At 38.7% G+C, this 20,473-nt stretch overlaps 1 protein-coding gene across 2 annotated transcripts in view; it reads right to left on the reverse strand.

Moving 5' to 3' along the window:
* The window catches only part of LOC5574043 (sodium- and chloride-dependent neutral and basic amino acid transporter B(0+)), a 400,663-nt gene that overhangs the window by 262,187 nt on the left and 118,003 nt on the right, over positions 1–20,473 (reverse strand). Inside the window, exon 1 of one of the 2 annotated variants that reach the window (XM_021843076.1) lies at positions 9,451–9,492. The exons of the other annotated variant lie outside the window; for it this stretch is intronic. The gene's annotated coding sequence lies outside the window, so the exon portion shown is untranslated. Of the gene's footprint in view, positions 1–9,450; positions 9,493–20,473 lie in introns of those variants that run through there. 2 annotated transcript variants of the gene reach the window in all.

Consider the following 20,473-nt stretch of genomic DNA (forward strand, 5'->3'; position numbering starts at 1 on the left):
AACGAAATGAATAATAGATATGTTCTGTAAAGATCGATACAAAATTAAACAAAACGATATTTTTTCTGAATTTTTCGCGAAATTTTTTGTGTGGTGATAATTTTGGTATACACGTAGGGTGACTTCTTTAATTTCTGAATGCTTCATTTTATAATCAATCGGGCTCTTAATATTTTTTTTTATATTACGTGCATCTTACTGCTTAACTTCGGTCGATTAGGGTGAAAAATAAGTCCCATGACAATGATAACTAAACTGCCAAAAATACACAAGTTCCACGATCTGCAATAAACATCCCGTTCACTTTTCTCTCAATCATCGTGTACACACCAACATTTGCGTCCCTAGGCGCAGGATTTTTCAGCCATTTTGGTTCGCGGAAATTAAATCATAGCGTGGAGTTCCTGTCCTTCATCTCCGTTTGAAATCCCATGTTTTACATGCTTAATTTGACCCAGTAATTCCTACTAAAATCGTGAAGTAAGATTTGCAGTCAGTGACAAAAGTTGGTAACCAAATGCATTTTTTTTTTTTCATATAAATTTAGGGCTCTGTATCTCAGCTTCCTGTAGTCTGAACTGACTGAAATTTGGATGACTTACTAGAAACAACCTGAAATTCTGTGCATGCATTACAATGTAGTTATTTTCCAATGAGCTTCAGAGAGTTGTTCGAAGACAAAGTAGGTAACCGAGTCATTTATTTTTTTTCAACTCATAGACGGTATTCTATGGGTCGCGTATTTTATGGGTCTTTTTGCATAACTTTTAAAAGTGAATTATTTCGCCGAGCAAACCAATCGCCCACAACCGGTGTTGTAAGCAATCACGGTAGTCGACACGTTTTCGTTGATATTCGGCAGCACTTCCCTTAAACATTCTCAACACGAGCGATCAAACGAATGTCGAAGAGAAAAATGTCAACTGAATGCCGCTGACTACGATAGCTTCGCTAGGAAACGTTACGGTTTTGCTTGTTTCTGTTCTGATTTCACTGTATGTGTGTCACATGGTCCGATGTTGGAATTCTATGCAAAACTTATGATTTATGCAAATGTCATCGTGTCAGACGACATTCAATTAACACTTTTTTGTGATTGTCGACGTTCATTCTAAAGCTCTGACTGCTGACCATGACAACGAAACGAACGTCGCGCAAAGTGTCGGATGTTAACTGCACTGCTCACTACTAATCGTTTTTCGAATCGAATTAAAAAAACCGCTCGGTTACTTATTTTATCTTCGAACAATACTCAGAAACTCATTGAAAAAATGACTGTATTGTAATGATTACACTGCGTCCAAATTGCAGCCAATTCGAAATAGCATACAGAGCCACAAACTGAAGAATTTCAAACGAAAAAAAAACATTTGGTTACTATGCATTGTTAATTACTGTATATTGCTCAATATTTCATTAATTTTTATTTTTAATCAATGCCTTAATCCTAATCTCAAGATATTTGTTTAATTTATTTTTTTATTTCGGAATTAAACTGTTACAATTAGGCATTTAAGGGGTACACAAACTATGTCACGCACCAGAAAATCAGGTACTGCATGACAAGCCTTACACAATTTTTGGATGTCGCATACAAAAAGTGCGATTAAGGGGGAGCGAGTAGAAAAAAAGTTGCCACCTTACCATCCCTCAATGAAACTATACCTATTTGCTTTTTGTCAAATATTTCAAAATTTGTAGCTTGTGACAAAACTGCTATGGTTCGGAAATTTTCCGACTTATATTTTAGATTCGATCAACTGAGCTAGTTTCTGTAGCTAAATTTTCCTTTTTTTAAGTCTCACTTAAGGAAATATTGATAAAATCCGTGACCTATTCCTAACGGTTTCATAGTTCCTACTTTTATAGAAGTTACTTCGGCTCAGATTTTTTTTCGACGAGGATAAGTATCCTAACAAAACATGAACACCTTGAAAGTTTCAAATTTTTCTATTGGATTGGATCTCAATTAATGAAAACTCAATCAATGAAAACCCAATTTTGCAGGCAAAACTATTCCATACGAAATGTATGATCAAAAATTCGCCGACAGAATACTTTTAAACTTTCAATTACAAAATGTCAAATCAAATTCTATGTATGGCTTGGTTTGATATAATAAACAGTATATTTTAAAGCAAAAAAAAATGAGATATTCCAAAGCATTGGTACAGGTTTGAATCCCGGTCCGGTTTGTGATCTTTTCGTGTTAGAAAATTTCTGACTTTCATGTCACAATGTCTATGTCAATAACTAATTACTGAGACATCCGACTCGAAAACGGTCTTTGGCAAAGTTAAAGCTGATGAATATATCTAACAGTATTAGCGTTGTTTCAACCCTCAAGAGCTTGTGGGGACCAGATAGCCGTATCGGTAAACGCGCAGCTATTCAGCATGACCAGTCTGAGGATCTTTTCGCAAAGGAAATTTTCTCGATTCCCAGGGCATAGAGTATCTTCGTACCTGCCACACGATATACACATGCAAAAATGGTCAATCGGCAAAGAAAGCTCTCAGTGAATAACTGTGGAAGTGCTCATAAGAACACTAATCTGAGAAGCAGGCTTTGTCCCAGTTGTGACGCCAGAAAGAAGAAGAAGCTCGTAGGGAAACACTATGACCGATTGACAGAATTGCTTGCTGTTCTCATAGTAATTCACATTCTTATGGACACGCTCTGTCCCAGTAGGAACAGAAAGAAAAATAAAAAGAAGAAGAATGGAGGAATCACGGGAATAATTGCTGTAGTAATTGCCGGAGTACTAAGTTAAGTTGTATTTAAAAGAATCCATATATTATACATGAGAAATCAATCGAGATAAAGAGAGAAGAACTGCAAGAGATGTTGCCGAATGTACTTAACAAGGATTCCCTGGTCGAGTTTATTTTGGAGTTCCTTATAAATTTACTGAAAAATCCCTCTAGAAACTGTGGATTATTTCATGGAGGAATCACTCCATAAATTGCTGGAAGAATAAATGAAAAAATCTGGATGAATTAATTTTTTTAGAGTAATCCATGTAGAAATTACTAGATCAATTTCCAGTAGTTTGCTTGAGCAAATACTGAAAAAATGATCGTATTCAAAAACCTGTGAAGGAATTTCTGAACGATTTCTGTGAAAATTGGCTTCATGTTCAGATTATTTCATTTTTAGATGTTTTGTGTTAAAAAAAGATTGTTAAGTCCATCCATGTTCGTTCACACAATTCGTCATTCAATGAACGAAATTTTATGTTTGTCTTACTTATTGATACGCGACTCAGATTTGCGAATCGGGAAAAAAATACTGTCTTGGTTTTCTATTCTAAAACATCCTAGGTACCCCAAAAAATTTGGATTTTAATCCGGAATCATCATCGAATTCAAAATAATCAATGCATGAATCAATAATATAGTTCATTTGTGATTTCTCCTAAAGATATCACCAAAATTGATCGAAACTAGAGAATTTTGAAACTTTGATGTTGGTAATCAGTACTGTAGAGGTTAAGGCCATTGCGGTATGTGGCTTCCTATACTACAATATCAAACTATCCGAAAAAATGCGATTTTTTTGATTGGGGGTCGTTCAAAAATTCTGTCACGCTACAAAAAGGGTGGGGGAGTAGGTGTTGAGGCACAGCGTGAATAAACATAGCTTCATTTTTTTATATTAAATAATGTACGTATCTTGTCCGTTTAAGATGAAAATGAATCGAAGGCTTGAGGTATGCCGAGCCCAAATATAAAGAACCAGAAAAAATGATGGATTGCTCACTCGATGGTCTTTCAGCTTAAATGTACGATATACTACATAGGAGTAGAAGCATGCGCTATGCCGGTTTTGTTCGAAATTAGACTCCAAATTTCGTGAAATCCCGTTTTATTCTGCTTGCTTCCAATTTTTTTTTGGAGATATATTTACAATTTGGCGAAACGAAATCGTAAAACAAACATTCTGCTTTTATGAGTTTCGTGAAATTCCGCTGAATTTCGTTTGATGGAATCGTTCGGTATTTCGCAAAGCCTTAATGTTTTGTATTAAAGTCATCATTGCGAGTCAATTTCCGCAAGTTAGTTTAAAGCTATTAAGCTGCTAAGTGCATTTAAAAGGCAAGTAGACAGCTATTTACCTAGCTGTGTTTCGACAGAAACATCCAAAGCTTCAAATACATTGGTTTCAAATGACAAAAAAGTTTATGTTTTATTCTCCTATGGATGATGATAGCAACTCTACAGCATGCTTCATCCAGTCAACCATTACGATAAACAAAAAAGTTTGGATCTCTTTTGAGTTTCGAATCAGGTTTTAAATAAGTTTCGTTAATAAATGCAATATGTATGTTATAAGTTGTTGGAAAATTAAACAGCTCGTCCTCTGTCACAATTAAAAAACGAGCGTTCCAATTCAAAACATTCAAAAAAATGTAGATCCATTAGAGAAACGTATTTGGGTATTTCCATTTGATTTGAAACAATTAGAACGCGTTATTCGTAGAAAACATTGAAACTGAGGAACTGGAATTGCCTGCTTATACATTGGCATAGGAATTTCCTTGGGAAAATCCATTCGAAAATAAAAGATTCGAACGGTTACCGATGGAAGGAAATTAGACTGTGAATGTGCATGATCAAAATATAACTGATGGGTATGATTATTAAGCAATGTTGGAGATTCTGTCTGGGAAATCATCTGCCTGGTTAGGGTGGGGCTTATTTCCAAAAATCTTCCGTAGTCAGGATTTACAAGGTGGAAAATGATCACCGGTCCCAAAATAACATCCTGTGAAAAAATGAGATTTTTTGGTGAAGGTTTAGAGGTGGCGCAAAGGGCGTAAGTGCAATTTTCCCATTTTAGTGAACTCTGAAAAAATTAGGTATGCTTTTCAGCTTGTTTTAGTGATGTTAGGACCCTGAAGGGCAAAAAATCACCTCAAAATTGCGATATATCCACTCCTTTAGATGATATTTGACAAAATATATTTTATACATGCGATTTTTGGCCCTTGTATTGGTTACGCTGACTGATTACTATGAACCCGAATAAGCATATGAATAGCTGGGGAGGATTCCTATGCAAGTAGAATAGAACAAAGAGCAAAGAAGGATGAGAGAAAGAACAAAGAACACAGAAGAATGTAAGGTAGGGTGAGTTAAACAAGGGAAGGTGTAACTGATGATATTATATTAGAATGAACTACGGAACCATGAACATATTTCGGTTGGATGTATGAGATGTGATTATATGCAAGTTCAACACTTATTTTGTATTTTAGAATGCTCGTTTTTTATAACTTAAGCAATTGCTTTTATAATCTGAAAAAAATAACAGAGGGGCCTAAACTAATACAGGCCCAAAATCCGTACACTTCATACAAATAGAAGAATTTTTATATGAAGTGGAAGGGTTTAGATTGATTTCATAGGTGTTCGGATTTTGATCCCGCACGATATATCCTTATTAAGTAAATTCATAAACGATTTCTGCTTTCTAGCAGTAAAACTCCCTCTTAGAATTTCCACAGGAATTTCTGGATTATGATACCATTTCAACAATTAATTGCGTTTGGGCTTCCAATACTTCACTTTTGCCAAAACACCTTCAACATAACTTCGGACAAACGAAAATGCAGTTGATGTTCAATACATTGTTCTACATCTGTAAATGAAATCGATGTATATAAACAACAACAGAAGGAAAAAATCGGTAGTCAAAATTCAAATTACTGCACGAGCTTCTATAGGGTGCAAGAGATAAAGCACTTCAGGTTGAAAACCTCTCGAATTAAAAAAAAATTTAAGCTTTACAGTTCTCAAACATATTTTTTTTGGGAATTGCGACAGAGCTACATGAAGGAATTTTCACAGGATGTCCTATGTATATATAAATGCTTATCTAAATTTGTTATGAATTTAATTAATACTGTGTGAGGCTGAATTTCCAGGACGTATATTTTTCAACGTTCCATTTCGATAAATTGCTATCAACATCCAGGAAAAAAACTGAACAATTATTGAACTAAAGCAGTGAAGTGGACATGCATTTATCTATACCTACCAGGAGAATAATGATGAAACTTCGCATGGAGTTGAGGACATTTTAGCCGTTACTGCAATTTTTCTATTAAGAGTAATCTAAAATCGTATGCATGGGTCGAAAACTAGAGATGGGTTAAAAATTGGTGCTCTTCTCCTACTTGAAGAAACATTGCTCGAAATATTTCTGAAGTAGGTTATATTAGTAGATGAAAAACCTAATTTAGTACTATACCATTTAATTCCACTAGAGTTTATATCCTTTGACAAATACGCTTATTTCGACCTCAACTGTAAGGCCGTCTTCAGTGTCGTGTACTAGACTCGACTCGAAGTCGAGTCTAGTACACGACACTGAAGACGGCCTTATAGTTGAGGTCGAAATACGCGTATCTGTCAAAGGATACAAACTCTAGTGGAATTAAATGGTATAGTACTAAATTCGGTTTTTCATCTACTTATAGGTATTCTACTAAACAGCTCGAAGATTTATTATCAGGTTATATTAAATAGAAGTCAATATAATCATCGTTTTCTACTGGAACTTTGCTCCATTGCGTAAAATCTAGATTTTACAAGATTCCTCAGTTACACTCAACACATCACTAGTTTCACCCTCCCAACTGTTTAACCCACCCCACCTTAAATTCGTCTGTGTTCTGTTCTTTCTCTCATTCTTCTTTGCTCTTCGTTCCATTTTACTAGCATAGGAATTCTCCCCAGCTAAACATATGCTTATTCGGGTTCATAGTAATCAGTCAGCGTAACCTATACAAGGGCCAAAAATCGCATGCATAAATATATTTCGTCAAATATCATCTAAAGGAGTAGAGATATCGCAATTTTGAGGTGATTTTTTGCCCTTAAGGGTCCTAAAATCACCAAAACAAGCTGAAAAGCATACCAAATTTTTTCAAAGTTCACTAAAATGGGAAAATTGCACTTACGCCCTTTGCGCCACCTCTAAACCTTCACCAAAAATTCTCATTTTTTCACAGGATGTTATTTTGGCACCGATGATCATTTTCCACTTTGTAAATCCTGACTACGGAAGATTTTTGGAAATAAGCCCCACCCTACTGCCTGGTACGAGCCTCAACGATTCGTTTGCGCGAAGCCCAAGTTTTGTACCATGACCCCACTTTTGGCACCGACGACACTGAGTGCGATTCTGATAATTTGCTCCAGGTTTCTGAAATGGTTCCTATCTCACACGGACATCGAACATAAGTCTAGCTTTTTCTAAAGCTTTAATATTATTTAAATCTTCTTTGTTGAAGTGAACTAAATAATATTCTTGAAAAGCCCATTCCGAACAATGCCAGATTGGGTTCTCTTTTTCATAATGATTACTTGGACTGGGAAAAATCCAAGTAAATCATTTATTCCATTTTAGATCTCTTCAGGTGACTTATAGTCACTTGAGAGACCTTTCAAGACGACTTTGAACAAGCGTTCAGTTTTGTCAAAGACAAATTAAAGACCCCCATGTCCCTTGCAATTACCCAAAATATTATGGCTCTTGAGGTAATCTAGAATGCCGTTCAAGGTGTACTGCGATCTGTCAAACGTGGTTACCTTTTGCACTACCGAGGGACCAAATGCAGTACTAGAAGTGGTACCCAATCTGAGCCCGAGTGGGACGGACCTGGTTTTGTCGTCATAAGTAAAAAATTGTGCTCTTTCTCTTCAAGATGTTCGAGAAGAAGTTCACGACCTTCAAGAGTTTCCAGAAAAACGCGACAGTCTCTTTACATTGCGATTTGTAATGAAACTTTGATTCCGTGAGCTTGAGCTTGAGCTTGATTGGCCGCCCGTGGATGCACTCCAGTATCGCCAGATCAGCTGCACTTACACAAGGAACCAACCGAATGACTGCTTGGGACTAACAGGCATCCTCAGTGTATAAGTGCTGGTGATCTTCTATTTTTAGGCAACAATGGCACCTGCCACGTCAGAATGCAGACCAATGAGGGGAATGGGGAGGAATTGATGATGCATTGAACTGACTCCCACGTAGACCGTATATTCCACTGCATCCACGTCAGTTCATGCGGGAGTGTATGGATTGGGGGAAAGGCATGGCAGAGAGGTTTGCTTTTGTGGTTAGCAGACTGCCTATATGTCAGGCGTAAGAAAGGCGTGCGCGTGGAAGTAGGAAGCGTTAGGGAAACGGTTTCTTGTCCGTCTCTGGTTCTAGCGTTTGCTATGAACGTGTGATATATTTAGAATGGAAGATAGAAGCAAGTGAGAGATATACAACTACAAAGTACGAGGAAAGGGACGGGCCTGGGATTGAACCCATGACCTTCTGCATATGAAGCAGAAGCGGTAGCCATCAGACCACCAACCCCGTCATGTAATGAAACTTTGATTCCTGCCTAAATTCCCCAAATTCGTAACAACTGACCACGATAGGTGGCACCAGGTCCGTCGCACTCGGGCTCAGATTGGGTACCACTTCTAGCACTGCATTTGGTCCCTCGGTAGTGTAAAAGGTACCCAAGTTTGACATATCGCAGTACTTTTTTCACGGCATTCTACTTACCACAGATTACCTTATGAGCCATAAAATTTTGGGCATTTGCAAGGGACATGAAGGTCTTTAATTTGTCTTTGGTGGCACTCTTTGTTTCTTCATTTGATTCAAAGACTGATTGCTCATTTCGATGCAATTATCAACATTAACCATTTCGTCCTTGGAAGAAAGTTCGCATTCCGTAGAAGCATCCTTTCTTCCATTATTGCCACATTTAGTGACAGTTTTAAATTCCACTTTTTGGGAGGAAGTTGTGATTTCAGAGATTCACCCTTCCTTTTTTTCGTGGTTGCAACCATGTTTAGTGAATAAACGAAAAAGGACGAGACCTTCTCAGAGGTTTTTACCAAAGATGGCGTCTAAGAAGGATTATCACCGCTAGCTTTAACTAACTCCAAAGAAAAATCGAAGGCACGGGTCCTAACAAAAATCGTTAAGAGATCAATAGTAGAAAAATAGCACTGCAGTACTGTTTTGTTGCTTAAGGTAGTTTTTAAAAAACTTCAAAGAACAGAGAGAATTTGTGTACGCACAGCACGAAGGTCCAATGCGCACTGAAAAGTTAAGATTCATCTTGACACGTCGCTGAGACATGCCATTCATTTTTTTTTTCCACAAAACAAGAAACTGAAACATCCTCAAAACTAAGTATCTGGGTTCAAATCTCAGCCGTTGGTCACATGTACCATAATAATTCTTTAACGACCAGCTTATCGAAACATCTCATTATGAAGCTCAAATTTTTATCGAAAATGCCAACCATTACACAATCAAAAGGCACCACATAATAGAAACATCAGCAGCTGTAGTTCCCACAATTGCGGCACTTATTACAAATATCAAACCACCACTTGCACTACAAAAAAAAAAATTAAAGCACAATGAACTCACCGGAACTAAAGTGACTTTCAAGTTTTACTGTTCCTTGCTCAACGGCTCAGCTGGCAGTATGTACATGTACTGCTTCGTAGAGCTACATTCCCGACATAGTTATAACGTTGCTTTGTTTTCCCAGTCACCCATCCGAAAGCAATTACTACCACTCACCGAGCAAACAGGAATCCTTTTTCCAATTTAATTAAACTTTGTTGTTCGTCAACTTGCAGCTACTTTCGGGTCGTTCGAAAAACCGCACTCCTAGAATTGGTCGTAAAAGAAGACCGGCGTGCAATACTCTGGGAGTCATCGTTGCACAAATTGCTCTTTAAGTTACACGTTTGCGTACACATTTGCTCGTAGCCACATTCAAGTTGCATTATTGTTCGGTACAAACGTCTAATTGCATCTTCTTTCATCACCTCACATGTTCACAGCTGATGCTGAATGGTTAGCAGAAACTTCACATGCCCCTCGGTCGGGTTAGTTGGGTGGCTATAGACTTGGATTATTGCGAATCAGATAAAAACAAATGAAATCCTAGTGAACACCTCTGAACAAACAAAGTACATTGGAAACGTTTTCTCACATGAATTGCAATTCGTGTGCTACTTTTAATTTGGACACGTGGCTTTCAGATGCAGAAATATAAAATAGGGTCAGTTGTCAAACAATTCTAAAATCAAGCAACGCTTTTTGAAGGGTATCGTATTGAGAACGTTACTTTTATTCTATATTTATTAACGATATTTTTAGCTCTGGGCTAGCTCATTTGAGGAACGTTACCGTTTTAATTCATATTACGGACACTTAACGTTCAACGCTCCGACATTGTAATCATCGCCATCATCGAAACTTCAAAAGCAGTTTTTCTGTTCTAAACTAAAAGTTATTAGATGAAAATGTGTTCACTGTGTTTCGGTTCGAGAGTAGAATACAGTGAACACATTTTCCTGTAAATTTTCTTGATTTTGAACGAAAAAACTGCTTTTGAAAATTTTGAAATCAATGACGGATCCTGCCCCCTTAAGCCCTCAATGAAGTATAACGCATCAGAAAGCATATTAAACGAATCATTCCATATGATTCCTCCGCGTTATCGAGCCTTCAAAACAATTAACTTTCGAATGGTGGATGAAGATTCTGATTCCACAACATGAATAATTTTAAATAAATAGAAATGTGTTGACTTAGCACGATTCTTATTCCGGACGCTGCCTTACTTTTGCCTCATTTTCCGGACATTTTGTTTCAAATTCCGGACAGCTCATGAAAATCATAGATATAAAAGTCAAATAATTAATTGAGATCGGTAAACCACTAAAGAAGCGTCTAAAGCAGCTGAGCATCATAAATTTTCATAGATATCTATGAAAAATGTTGACTAAAACGAGCCTCGAAAGTGTGAATTTTTGAACGGCAAAAATTGAAACATTTCGTGTGAAATGTTTCCCATACAAAGTACAGTGTCCGGAATTTGAAGCTGTCCGTAATATGAATCAAAACGGTACTAATTTGACAGATTTGTTGAATAATTTCTTTGGACTGGACTCAATAGGATGATTACTATTTCCTGTCAGTAAAGTAAATGATCATAGAGAACATATGCATGCATAATTTCCAGTGCACATCCAGCTTTGTACATCTATAACGCTTGTTTTTACAAAGTATAGAATGAATTTTTCTTAATTTACCCCATATATTCTATAAATTCGCATGCGTTGTTCCGAAGGTCTTACAGCTGGAACGCACATTTTCCACAGATATGTATTTTAAACCGAACGCCGCTTAACAAAATGCAGATTGAAATAGCATGATACCGTAATCCGAGGGCAAATTGATCACTGGGGTGAATTTTGAAGATCGGCACCAAACAGCATTTTCTTCCAAGGAATGGAAATATTTGCGAATTTATAGATGTCTAATGATGAAATGTTTTATTATATTAAGGAGCAAACCACATGCAATATGTACTACATGTTAACTTTGCGTGTTTAAATAGTTGTGTGAGTATAAATGTGAACTATTGAACGCATTTTCAAAATTATACGAAACCACAAGCATATTTCTTTCGCTCATAACATTGTTTATTCTCGAATAACGTGCTTTTTGGAGGAAAATCGCCGTTTCAAACCAACGTCAAGTAAATTGTAGTTCGGTCGAACCTGAATAGGTTTGGGGTTGAAACTGTGATTCAGAACGAGTTTTTGCCAGTTCCAACCTAGGTTAACCTTTTTGTGATATCAGGTTGTTGATTTTTGTCTACCGATTATTAGTTTTGAAATGTTGCTCAAAAGTATATAATGAAACAAATTTTTCAGCAGTGAGGAAACCATGTCCGTGTTACAGCGCTGCCGGTCTGTTGCCAAATCATTCCGTTATATTTCCGTTAATCTTTTATATAAAGGAGCCTCAAATATAGTAGCCATTGTTGCCTGCCAAGCAGTAGGATCCTAGTACTTTTGATAAAATCTTGTTTTTTTTTATTATTAACACGATAGAGCCTGTTCTTGCTAACACTTAGACAAATCATCCTGCTCAAATTATGGCTTTATCACATTTAAGGCGCATTACGAAATGGCACAAAAGTCAGAAATGAAAAAGCAGTTTTCTGCTTTTAAAACAACAAATTGATGAAAATAAAAACACACAGCCTTTTTATTTGGCAAATAAAACAGCTGTGTGTTTTTATTTTCATCAATTTGTTGTTTAAAAAGCAGAAAACTGCTTTTTCATTCCTGACTTTTGCACCATTTTTACTTGGGCCTTAAACTTCAATTTGAACCTTGACAATTTTGATCATGTTTGACGTTCGCTTAGTCGACAAAAACGAACCATGGGTTGTTCCTATCTGACTTTTTAGCACTGGGGTTGTTCATATCCAACATTTCCAGGCTTTGGATAATTTAACGATCATTGACACACTCACTGTGAACTAGACTATCGAAATACATACATTTTGCCTAATGAAATTTGGAACGGTTATTGCAATACGAACGCTTTATGTATCGTTTTAGCATCGACTCACATCAAGGCGTCGATAGCCGCGTGGTGTACACACGAGCTTATCGATCGCAAGGTACTTGGTTCGATTTCAGGTTGCCGCGATTTTTTGCATTCATACAACACGCATGACATTTATCGTTCGTGGAAGGTTACGAGCTATAAACGTGAAAAAGACAGACACACACCACCCACTGTTTGGTGCCGATTACTGTGTGTCACCACTTGTAACATTCGCTGACACATTCTCATTCTGATCAAGAAACAGAGGGGAATATTTTCCATTTTCTGTGCTATGTTTAAAACCAAAGGGGTGTTTGATGATCCAATAGATTATAATTAGGTTGTTAAAGGCTGCATTACCAGAAAATATGAAAGATATTACCAATTTTATGCAAAACATAAATCACCCGAATGGCTCCATACTGTTGTAGCCTGTGAGAGTTGCTGCTCTTGAACGCTCTCGCGCCACAAATCAAACGAGAGAGTGAATGTTTACATTCATAGGGCTCTCCGATTGCGATGTGTAACGAACTGGTATTGTTCATGAACTGTTACACATTCTGAATATGGTTCGATCGGCTTAATCGGATCAAATTCCAATCACTGAACATTTCGGAAGGGACACGGAAAACAGAAAACATTAATGTGAGCATACAATGATGAATTTTCCATTTGACGAAAAGTTTTTACCGACTGCAGCGGGAATCGAACCCACGCTTCTTGTCATTCATAATACGCCTAAACGGCTGACACCACTAACCGCACGGCCACGAAGCCCATCTATGATATAGCCGCTATTTGAGCGATTAAAAATGTCGAAATAGTAGCAAGAACACGCTCTTTTATGTTATTCAATGGAAAAAAAAAGAATTTGTCAAAAATTTTAAAATTGATTGGCATTTTCCATAATAATTTCCATACAAGGAGTCATGCACATATTATGTAACACTCCAGTGAAGGGGAGGTGTCAAGCCAAGCGTGACAACCTTTACTGAAATTTCGGGGGATTCATACAAATAGTGTGACAAATGTGGAGGGGTCGAATAAGTTGAAATTTAGCGTAACATGATTTGTGTACCGTCCCTAATCTTCAAATAGCATGTGCATACCCAGAGCCGTTGCGAGGCCTCATGACGCCCTTGGAAAACCTCCATTTCAGCACCCCTTAGTTGAAGTTTATCAAAACAAATCATTAAAATTCCATTGGAAATTCTATTTAAAATTCTATAACGACTTTTATTAGACTTTCTATGAAAGTCATCAAAAGTTTCATAAATAGCTTAAATATTTTCTTAAGCTTAGAACATTGAATTATTGTCTAAACTCGTAAAAATATATGCAAATTATTATTATTATTTTTTTTCAGATGAGAACTGTCTGAGAGCTATTAAATTTTTACTGAAAGATACTTTGTAAAAATCTCTAGAAACTTAATTAACGAACATTAGTGAAATTTAATTCATATTTCAAGAAATTTTCAGAGAAATCAAAGAACATTCTTAATGGAAAATTGCAACAAAGGGCTTTCAATTAGGGCCCTATTTTATAAGTCGAGTCGATCAAAAACGACTCGACTGGAGTCACTGTCGACCGAAAATTTCGCTCGACTTGACTCTGTCACTCGAGTTTATCGACAGTTGTCACTCTATGTGACTGGATTACTATGGGAGTCGACGGGTGACATCTGAAATACGCATGCTTACTTTGATCGACAATGACTACAGACGAGTCACGTGAATTCGCTCGAATTACAAAATAGACCCCTTAATTTCAAAGGTTATCATTGATTCATTCAAAGGATTGTTATTACCATTAAAATTAAAATCTTTCAGGAAAAATGAGAAATTTAAACATGGAATTATTTCTAAAGTTTTGAATTTTTAAGAAGTTCCCCGAATACCCCGTTTCCCCGAATAGCCTATTTCCCTGGAAAGTTTATGGTGCTCATAATTGACATAACTTCATACATTTCAGGGTGGCGATTGTACCGGTCATCTAATAGGTACCCTTCTTTATTTCATTGGCGGCCCTTTCAAGTTTCACCATTCTTGACATCTTTGCCAATACGTGTTCACTTGAGAATCGATTGTCTGACATTCAATTTCCCCGAATGCAATTTCCTCGAATGACGGGTTCCCAAATGAACAATTTCCCCGAAAACTATTTTTTCGATTGTACCATTTCCCTGAAAAAAACGTAATGTAATTGACATACTGAAAGCTATTCATTATATGACTGCGAAAGGTATTTAACGTGTTGCTAAAATTAAGCAAATAAGTGTACAGTGTTAATTTAAATTGTATCATTTGGATTATATGTTTTTCTGTTGTTACTAACCGATGAGGAGGTTTTGCGCCCATTTGAGATAGAGCTGAGGTGCTCAACTCAAACGGGCTTTTCCCTGCTCTAAATAAAGAAACGTGCTAGCTGATGTAAGATTAGACGACAATTGATTAATTTGTTATAAAATCCATGTGTTTGAAGTAACAGATGTTCAAAATAATGTATCACGTGCATTTGACTCAAAACAACTTTGATTTTTTTTGTGGTAGCCTGATGAAAAAAAGCCCATGATAGGCAGTTTCATAGGAAGCGGTATCTTTGGAGAATAGAAGTTTGGGTTATGGAAATTTGGCCGAACATGCGATTTAGTTTTGCCTTCTAAGAATAAAAGGCTGTTCTTTGTTTTAATACTGCTCCAATATTTAAGGGCACTTAGCTGATAATATATCAATTTGAATTTTCCTTCTTTTAATAAAAGGCTGTTCTTTCACATTGTCTCGCATTATCACTCTAAGATGCCTTAATCGGCCAAACGTCCTCATGCCATATGTCCACTAGGTTAAACGTAATTTGATTATGCTTAGTGACAGTAGCTACACTGAGACCATTGATCCTTAAAATTTATTTTGTCTTGAACTACATTATTAAACCTCGATTCTTCCATCTAGATACTTTTAAAAGACAACATGCTTCTTTAATTAATTTCTGACACTCAGAAATTTTATCTGGAAATTCTTTCTTGGATAGAAACATTATCACCGAAACGTTCCTAAATTTGTCATCTGGTCGGAAACGTCAAATACAGGGAGCATGCTAGAAATTAATACTGAAAATGCTAATGATCACTAATTAAAACGCCCACTAAAAAACTTATTCAAGAGTAGATCGAAAGCATTGAAAAGGTTGGATTAAAATATTAAAATCTGTAGTATTCGTTCTTACATTGACATTTGAAGTAATAGCATATAATTACCTGAAAAAATCTTATTATAGTTTTCGAAGCTCTGTTTATTTTTATTGATATATTTATCTATTTATAAAGAACAGCCTTCTAATAAAAGAAGGACACATTTCAGATGAAATCAGTAGCAGTTGCAAGTAGACGAATATAAACACAGCAATGCTTGAAAGAACTGCCTACGATGATAAGACTATTTTCAATTGGATTCTTCTTCTTCATCTTGGCATTAACGTCTCCACTGGGACATAGCCGGCTACTCAGCTTAGTGTTCTTATGAGCACTTCCACAGTTATTAACTGAGAGCTTTCTTTTCCAAAGTTGCCGTTTTCTCATTCGTATATCGTATGGCTGGTACGATGATACTCTATGCCCAGGGAAGTCAAGAAAATTTCCATTACGAAAAGATCCGGGACCGACCGAGAATCAAACCCAGACACCTTCAGCATTGCTTTGCTATGTAGCCGCGGACTCTAACCACTCGGCTAAGGAAGGCCCCATGATGATGATTGTCTCTCTAAATAGTTTTCCAAAGGATTTCTTTTCGTTGACTTGATAATTGTATATGCATGTATGAGCTTTCTGAGATTTTCTAATATAAGCTTTTTATTATATCGAATAGAAAATAAGAAATCAAGAGAAATTTCTTATTATATTTCAGTTACTCATCGAATTTATCCCAAAAAAAATGTTGTAAATGGTATGTTATTACAATTCATATAGATATTCCTATACATACACATACACTCCCGTGCATAAGTTTGGGTTCACCCCCTAAAAACCATACAAAAGTGTTCTGTCCATATCTCTGTGATTACACGTCCAATTGAAACTCTCTAAGTCGCATTTGAAAGGCAAGGAGTTATTCTTACTTCGTATGTATTTTTCCAAAAACATTCTTTGAACTTTGTATACTAAATTTTTACTTAAAGTTGTTTTCAAAAAACACACTGTAAAATCATATTGAATTTCCTCAGCATTGGGTAGACCAAAATTTTAAATCAAAGTGTCATCAGAATCGTAATCTTATATTCTTTGAAGAAACTCCACGAAATTTTGGCGGAAAAATCTGAAAAGTATCCAAAATTAATGAAACAGTCATTCAAGTCATGGTGCAAAAGTTTGGTTTCACCCCTCAGTATGGTGTATTGTGCAAAAGTTTGGGTTCACCTACACTTACTTAAATCTTTGAAATCTCAAACCAATCATGTACGCACCATTATTTGCGCTTAACAAAGATTTAAACTATTTAAATCGGTTGAAAAATGGCAGAGATATTGACAAAAATTATGTGCGGGCTCAGGTGAACCCAAACTTTTGCACGATTTGCATCATACTGAGGGTGAAGACGTACAAGCAACCCAAGATTGAAGCCTATAATTAATCGTAGTATGCTGTTTGTAAAATACAGTAGAAAATATATCATTAGTTGTCACACACTTGAAGAGATCGGTTGGTTTTACTGCAACCTCCAATAGGTTATGGGCAGACCACGCTAGTAACCATCGCGACCGATCAACAAGTGAAATTTTTTTCAAGCTCATTTTCATTCTTCAAGTTTTTCAAGACAAAATGGAGCGAATTGGAATTTCCAAGCTTAACGGAAGCAACTACGGAACCTGGAAGACAAAGGTTGAATTCCTGTTGGTTCGAGACGATCTGTGGCGGTACGTGATCGGGACAAGTCCGGCGGCAAGTGCCGGGGCTTCCGGATTGGGCGCTACAGCAGCTGAAGTTGAAGCCTGGAACACCGGCGACCAGAAGGCGCGTGCCACGATTGGGCTACTTCTGGAAGACAGCCAATTGAATCTCATCAAGACCTCAACCACGGCGAAACAAACTTGGGACGCGCTACGGGGCCACTATGAAAAGGCCACGTTGACCTCAAAAGTCTCATTGCTGAAGCAAATCTGCGACAAACGGTATACTGATGGCGAGGACATCGAGCGGCACGTATTCGAGATGGAAGAACTCTTCGAGCGGCTGTCGGTGGCAGGCCAGGTATTGGACCGAAATCTGCAGGTGGCAATGGCCCAGACAACCAAAATGTACGCATAACGAAATCACCTGGAGGCTTTGTATGTGCAAAATTTCACTTATAAGATGTCGCGAAAAGGCTTTCTACGTACAAAAGTGGAGGCGATATGCGTGCATATATTATGTGATGAACAATAACATACAATGCGAGTGTTTAAATATTCCACCGAACTAACCTGTGATCTTATGCGACTTAACTTATGATAACAAATGTTGATTTGACAGCTGCTACGAATTGATTCGACTTACTTTGTACGAGTGTACGAGGCGAAACAAAATGTGCAAATGAACTCAGAAAAAAAGTGTTTTATGCGAGGAAACTCATCAATTTGACGAGTTTATCCACGGTGTTTTGCGAGTTGGATATAATTAGTATGAATAAACGAGTTATAACGTGAACTTTCATGCGATTTCTGGTTGTCTGGGGGTGCTACGAAGCTTGCCCGAGTCCTTCAACACCCTCACGACGGCGTTGGAGACCAGGCCGGACAACGAGTTGACCATCGAGCTTATCAAGTCGAAGCTGACGGATGAGGTGGCCAAGTGAGGAAGTAGAAGTTGCGGCGAACCCGTGCTCAAGGCTGACGTCAAGAAACAGAAGAAAACGGTAATTTGCAACTATTGCCAAAAACCGGGCCACAAACAGAGGCACTGCCGTGCTATGATGGAGAAACGCAACGAAGAAGCCAAGTCGAACGAGCGGCAGGAGAAGCGCTACCACCCCAAGGTCAAGGCGGCCCGTGAAGGTTTCAAGGACCATTCAACGCAGGATTTTTCGTTCTTGGCTTTGCAGCAGGTGAGTGGACGTGATGCGTGGATCATCGACTCCGGCGCGACATCCCACATGTGCGTCGATCCGAACAGTTTCGAAACATTGGACAGAAGCGTGAAGCAGGAAGTTTATCTTGCGGACGGCAAGAAGGTAACCACGGAAGGAATTGGTTCGTGTAAGCTGATCTGGGTATCTCCGGAGGGTGAACGCAGCACTGTTCTCCTCACGGACGTGATGTATGTCCCGCAGTTCGAGACCAATCTCATTTCGGTGAAGAAACTTGCTGCCAAGGGAGCCAAGCTCGTGTTCGATTCGGATGGCTGCCATATTCTCAAGAATGACAAGGTGATTGGAGCCACAACCACGTCAGGCGGACTGTACAAATTGCGGACAATCCATGCTGCACTGCGGGTGAGTGAGACCAAACATAATCCTTCCTGTTTGCATTCTTGGCACCGTATTCTTGGACATCGTGAGCCGGATGCGATTCGTGATCTGGAGACCAAAGAGTTGGCGACCGGGATTCACATCGAAGATTGTGGGTGTTACGTGACCTGCGAATGTTGTCTCGAGGGCAAGCTGGCACGTACGCCATTTCCAAAGAAATCCAAGCGGAGATCCAAGCAGCCGTTGGATATCATCCATACGGACGTGTGTGGACCGATGAAGACGCGGACGCCAGAGGGTTGTCGTTACTTTCTAACGATGATTGATGACTACTCCCGCTACACCGTAGTGTACTTTCTGAAAAAGAAATCGGAAGTTACTGAGCGAATCAAGGATTATGTGCAGCTGGTGAAGAATATCTTCCAGAAAACGCCCAAAGTGATTCGGTCGGACCAAGGTGGTGAGTACCAGAACGAAGCCCTGGACCGTTTCTGTCGTCAAGAAGGTATCACTCAGCAGTTTACCACAGCGTACACCCCACAACAAAACGGAGTTGCGGAGCGTAAAAATCGATCGCTAGTGGAGATGGCCCGCTGTATGCTGTTGAACGCGCAACTGTCACATAAATACTGGGCCGAAGCTGTGAATACGGCCACATATTTGCAGAACCGTTTGCCAACGAAGCCCGTATCGCAAACACCGTTCGAGCTCTGGACTGGAGAGAAGCCTGATCTCAGCCACCTCAAGGTTTTTGGTTCCTGGGCTTACGTTTGGATTCCATCTGAGAAACGTTCCAAGTTGGAGGGGAAGTCCAAGAAGATGTTGTTTGTCGGCTACTCTCTGCACCATAAGGCTTACCGTTTCATCGATCCCGAGACGCACAAGCTGATCACGAGTAGAGATTGTCGCTTTCTGACACATCAGGAGGTTCGCAGGGAAGTATCGTTTCATATCCTTTTTCTGAAATTTCTCCGATGAACCGTGGCAAAGCTGATGATGTTCCCGCTTTTACAGCACCCGAGGAGGACGACGATGATGCCACGCCCGCCGAGAGCGACGATGACCAGGATGACGACGAATCAAGTGAATCTGAATTCAACGGTTTCGAAACTGCTACATCCAACGACGAAGATTACCAAGACGATACCATCCGTTTTGATGACGCCGTCGTCGAGCAGAACCTGGCCCAGGCTACCGAGGGACAGGAGGAGTTTGGCGATAGAACCAGTGTCCGTCGCTCCACCCGTGCTACCAAAGGGATCCCACCTCAGCGATTCCCTGATGTAGTCGGTTTGACCATCCAGGAGTACTCCGAGCCTCGTTCGTTCGAAGAAGCAATGAAGGGCCCGGATCGTGACATGTGGATGCGCGCTATGGAGGAGGAGATCCAGTCCTTGCACGAGAATGCGACTTGGGAGGTCGTACCATTACCCAACGATCGCAAACCTGTAGGCTGCAAGTGGGTGTTTAAACGAAAGCTGGGAAGCAACGGAGAGATCACCCGATATAAGGCAAGGCTCGTCGCTCAAGGATTTAGCCAGCGATATGGTACAGATTACGACGAGGTCTTTGCCCCCGTCGCGAAGCAGACTACG

Source organism: Aedes aegypti, chromosome 2, assembly GCF_002204515.2.
Source record: "Aedes aegypti strain LVP_AGWG chromosome 2, AaegL5.0 Primary Assembly, whole genome shotgun sequence".
NCBI classification, from domain to species: domain Eukaryota; kingdom Metazoa; phylum Arthropoda; class Insecta; order Diptera; family Culicidae; genus Aedes; species Aedes aegypti.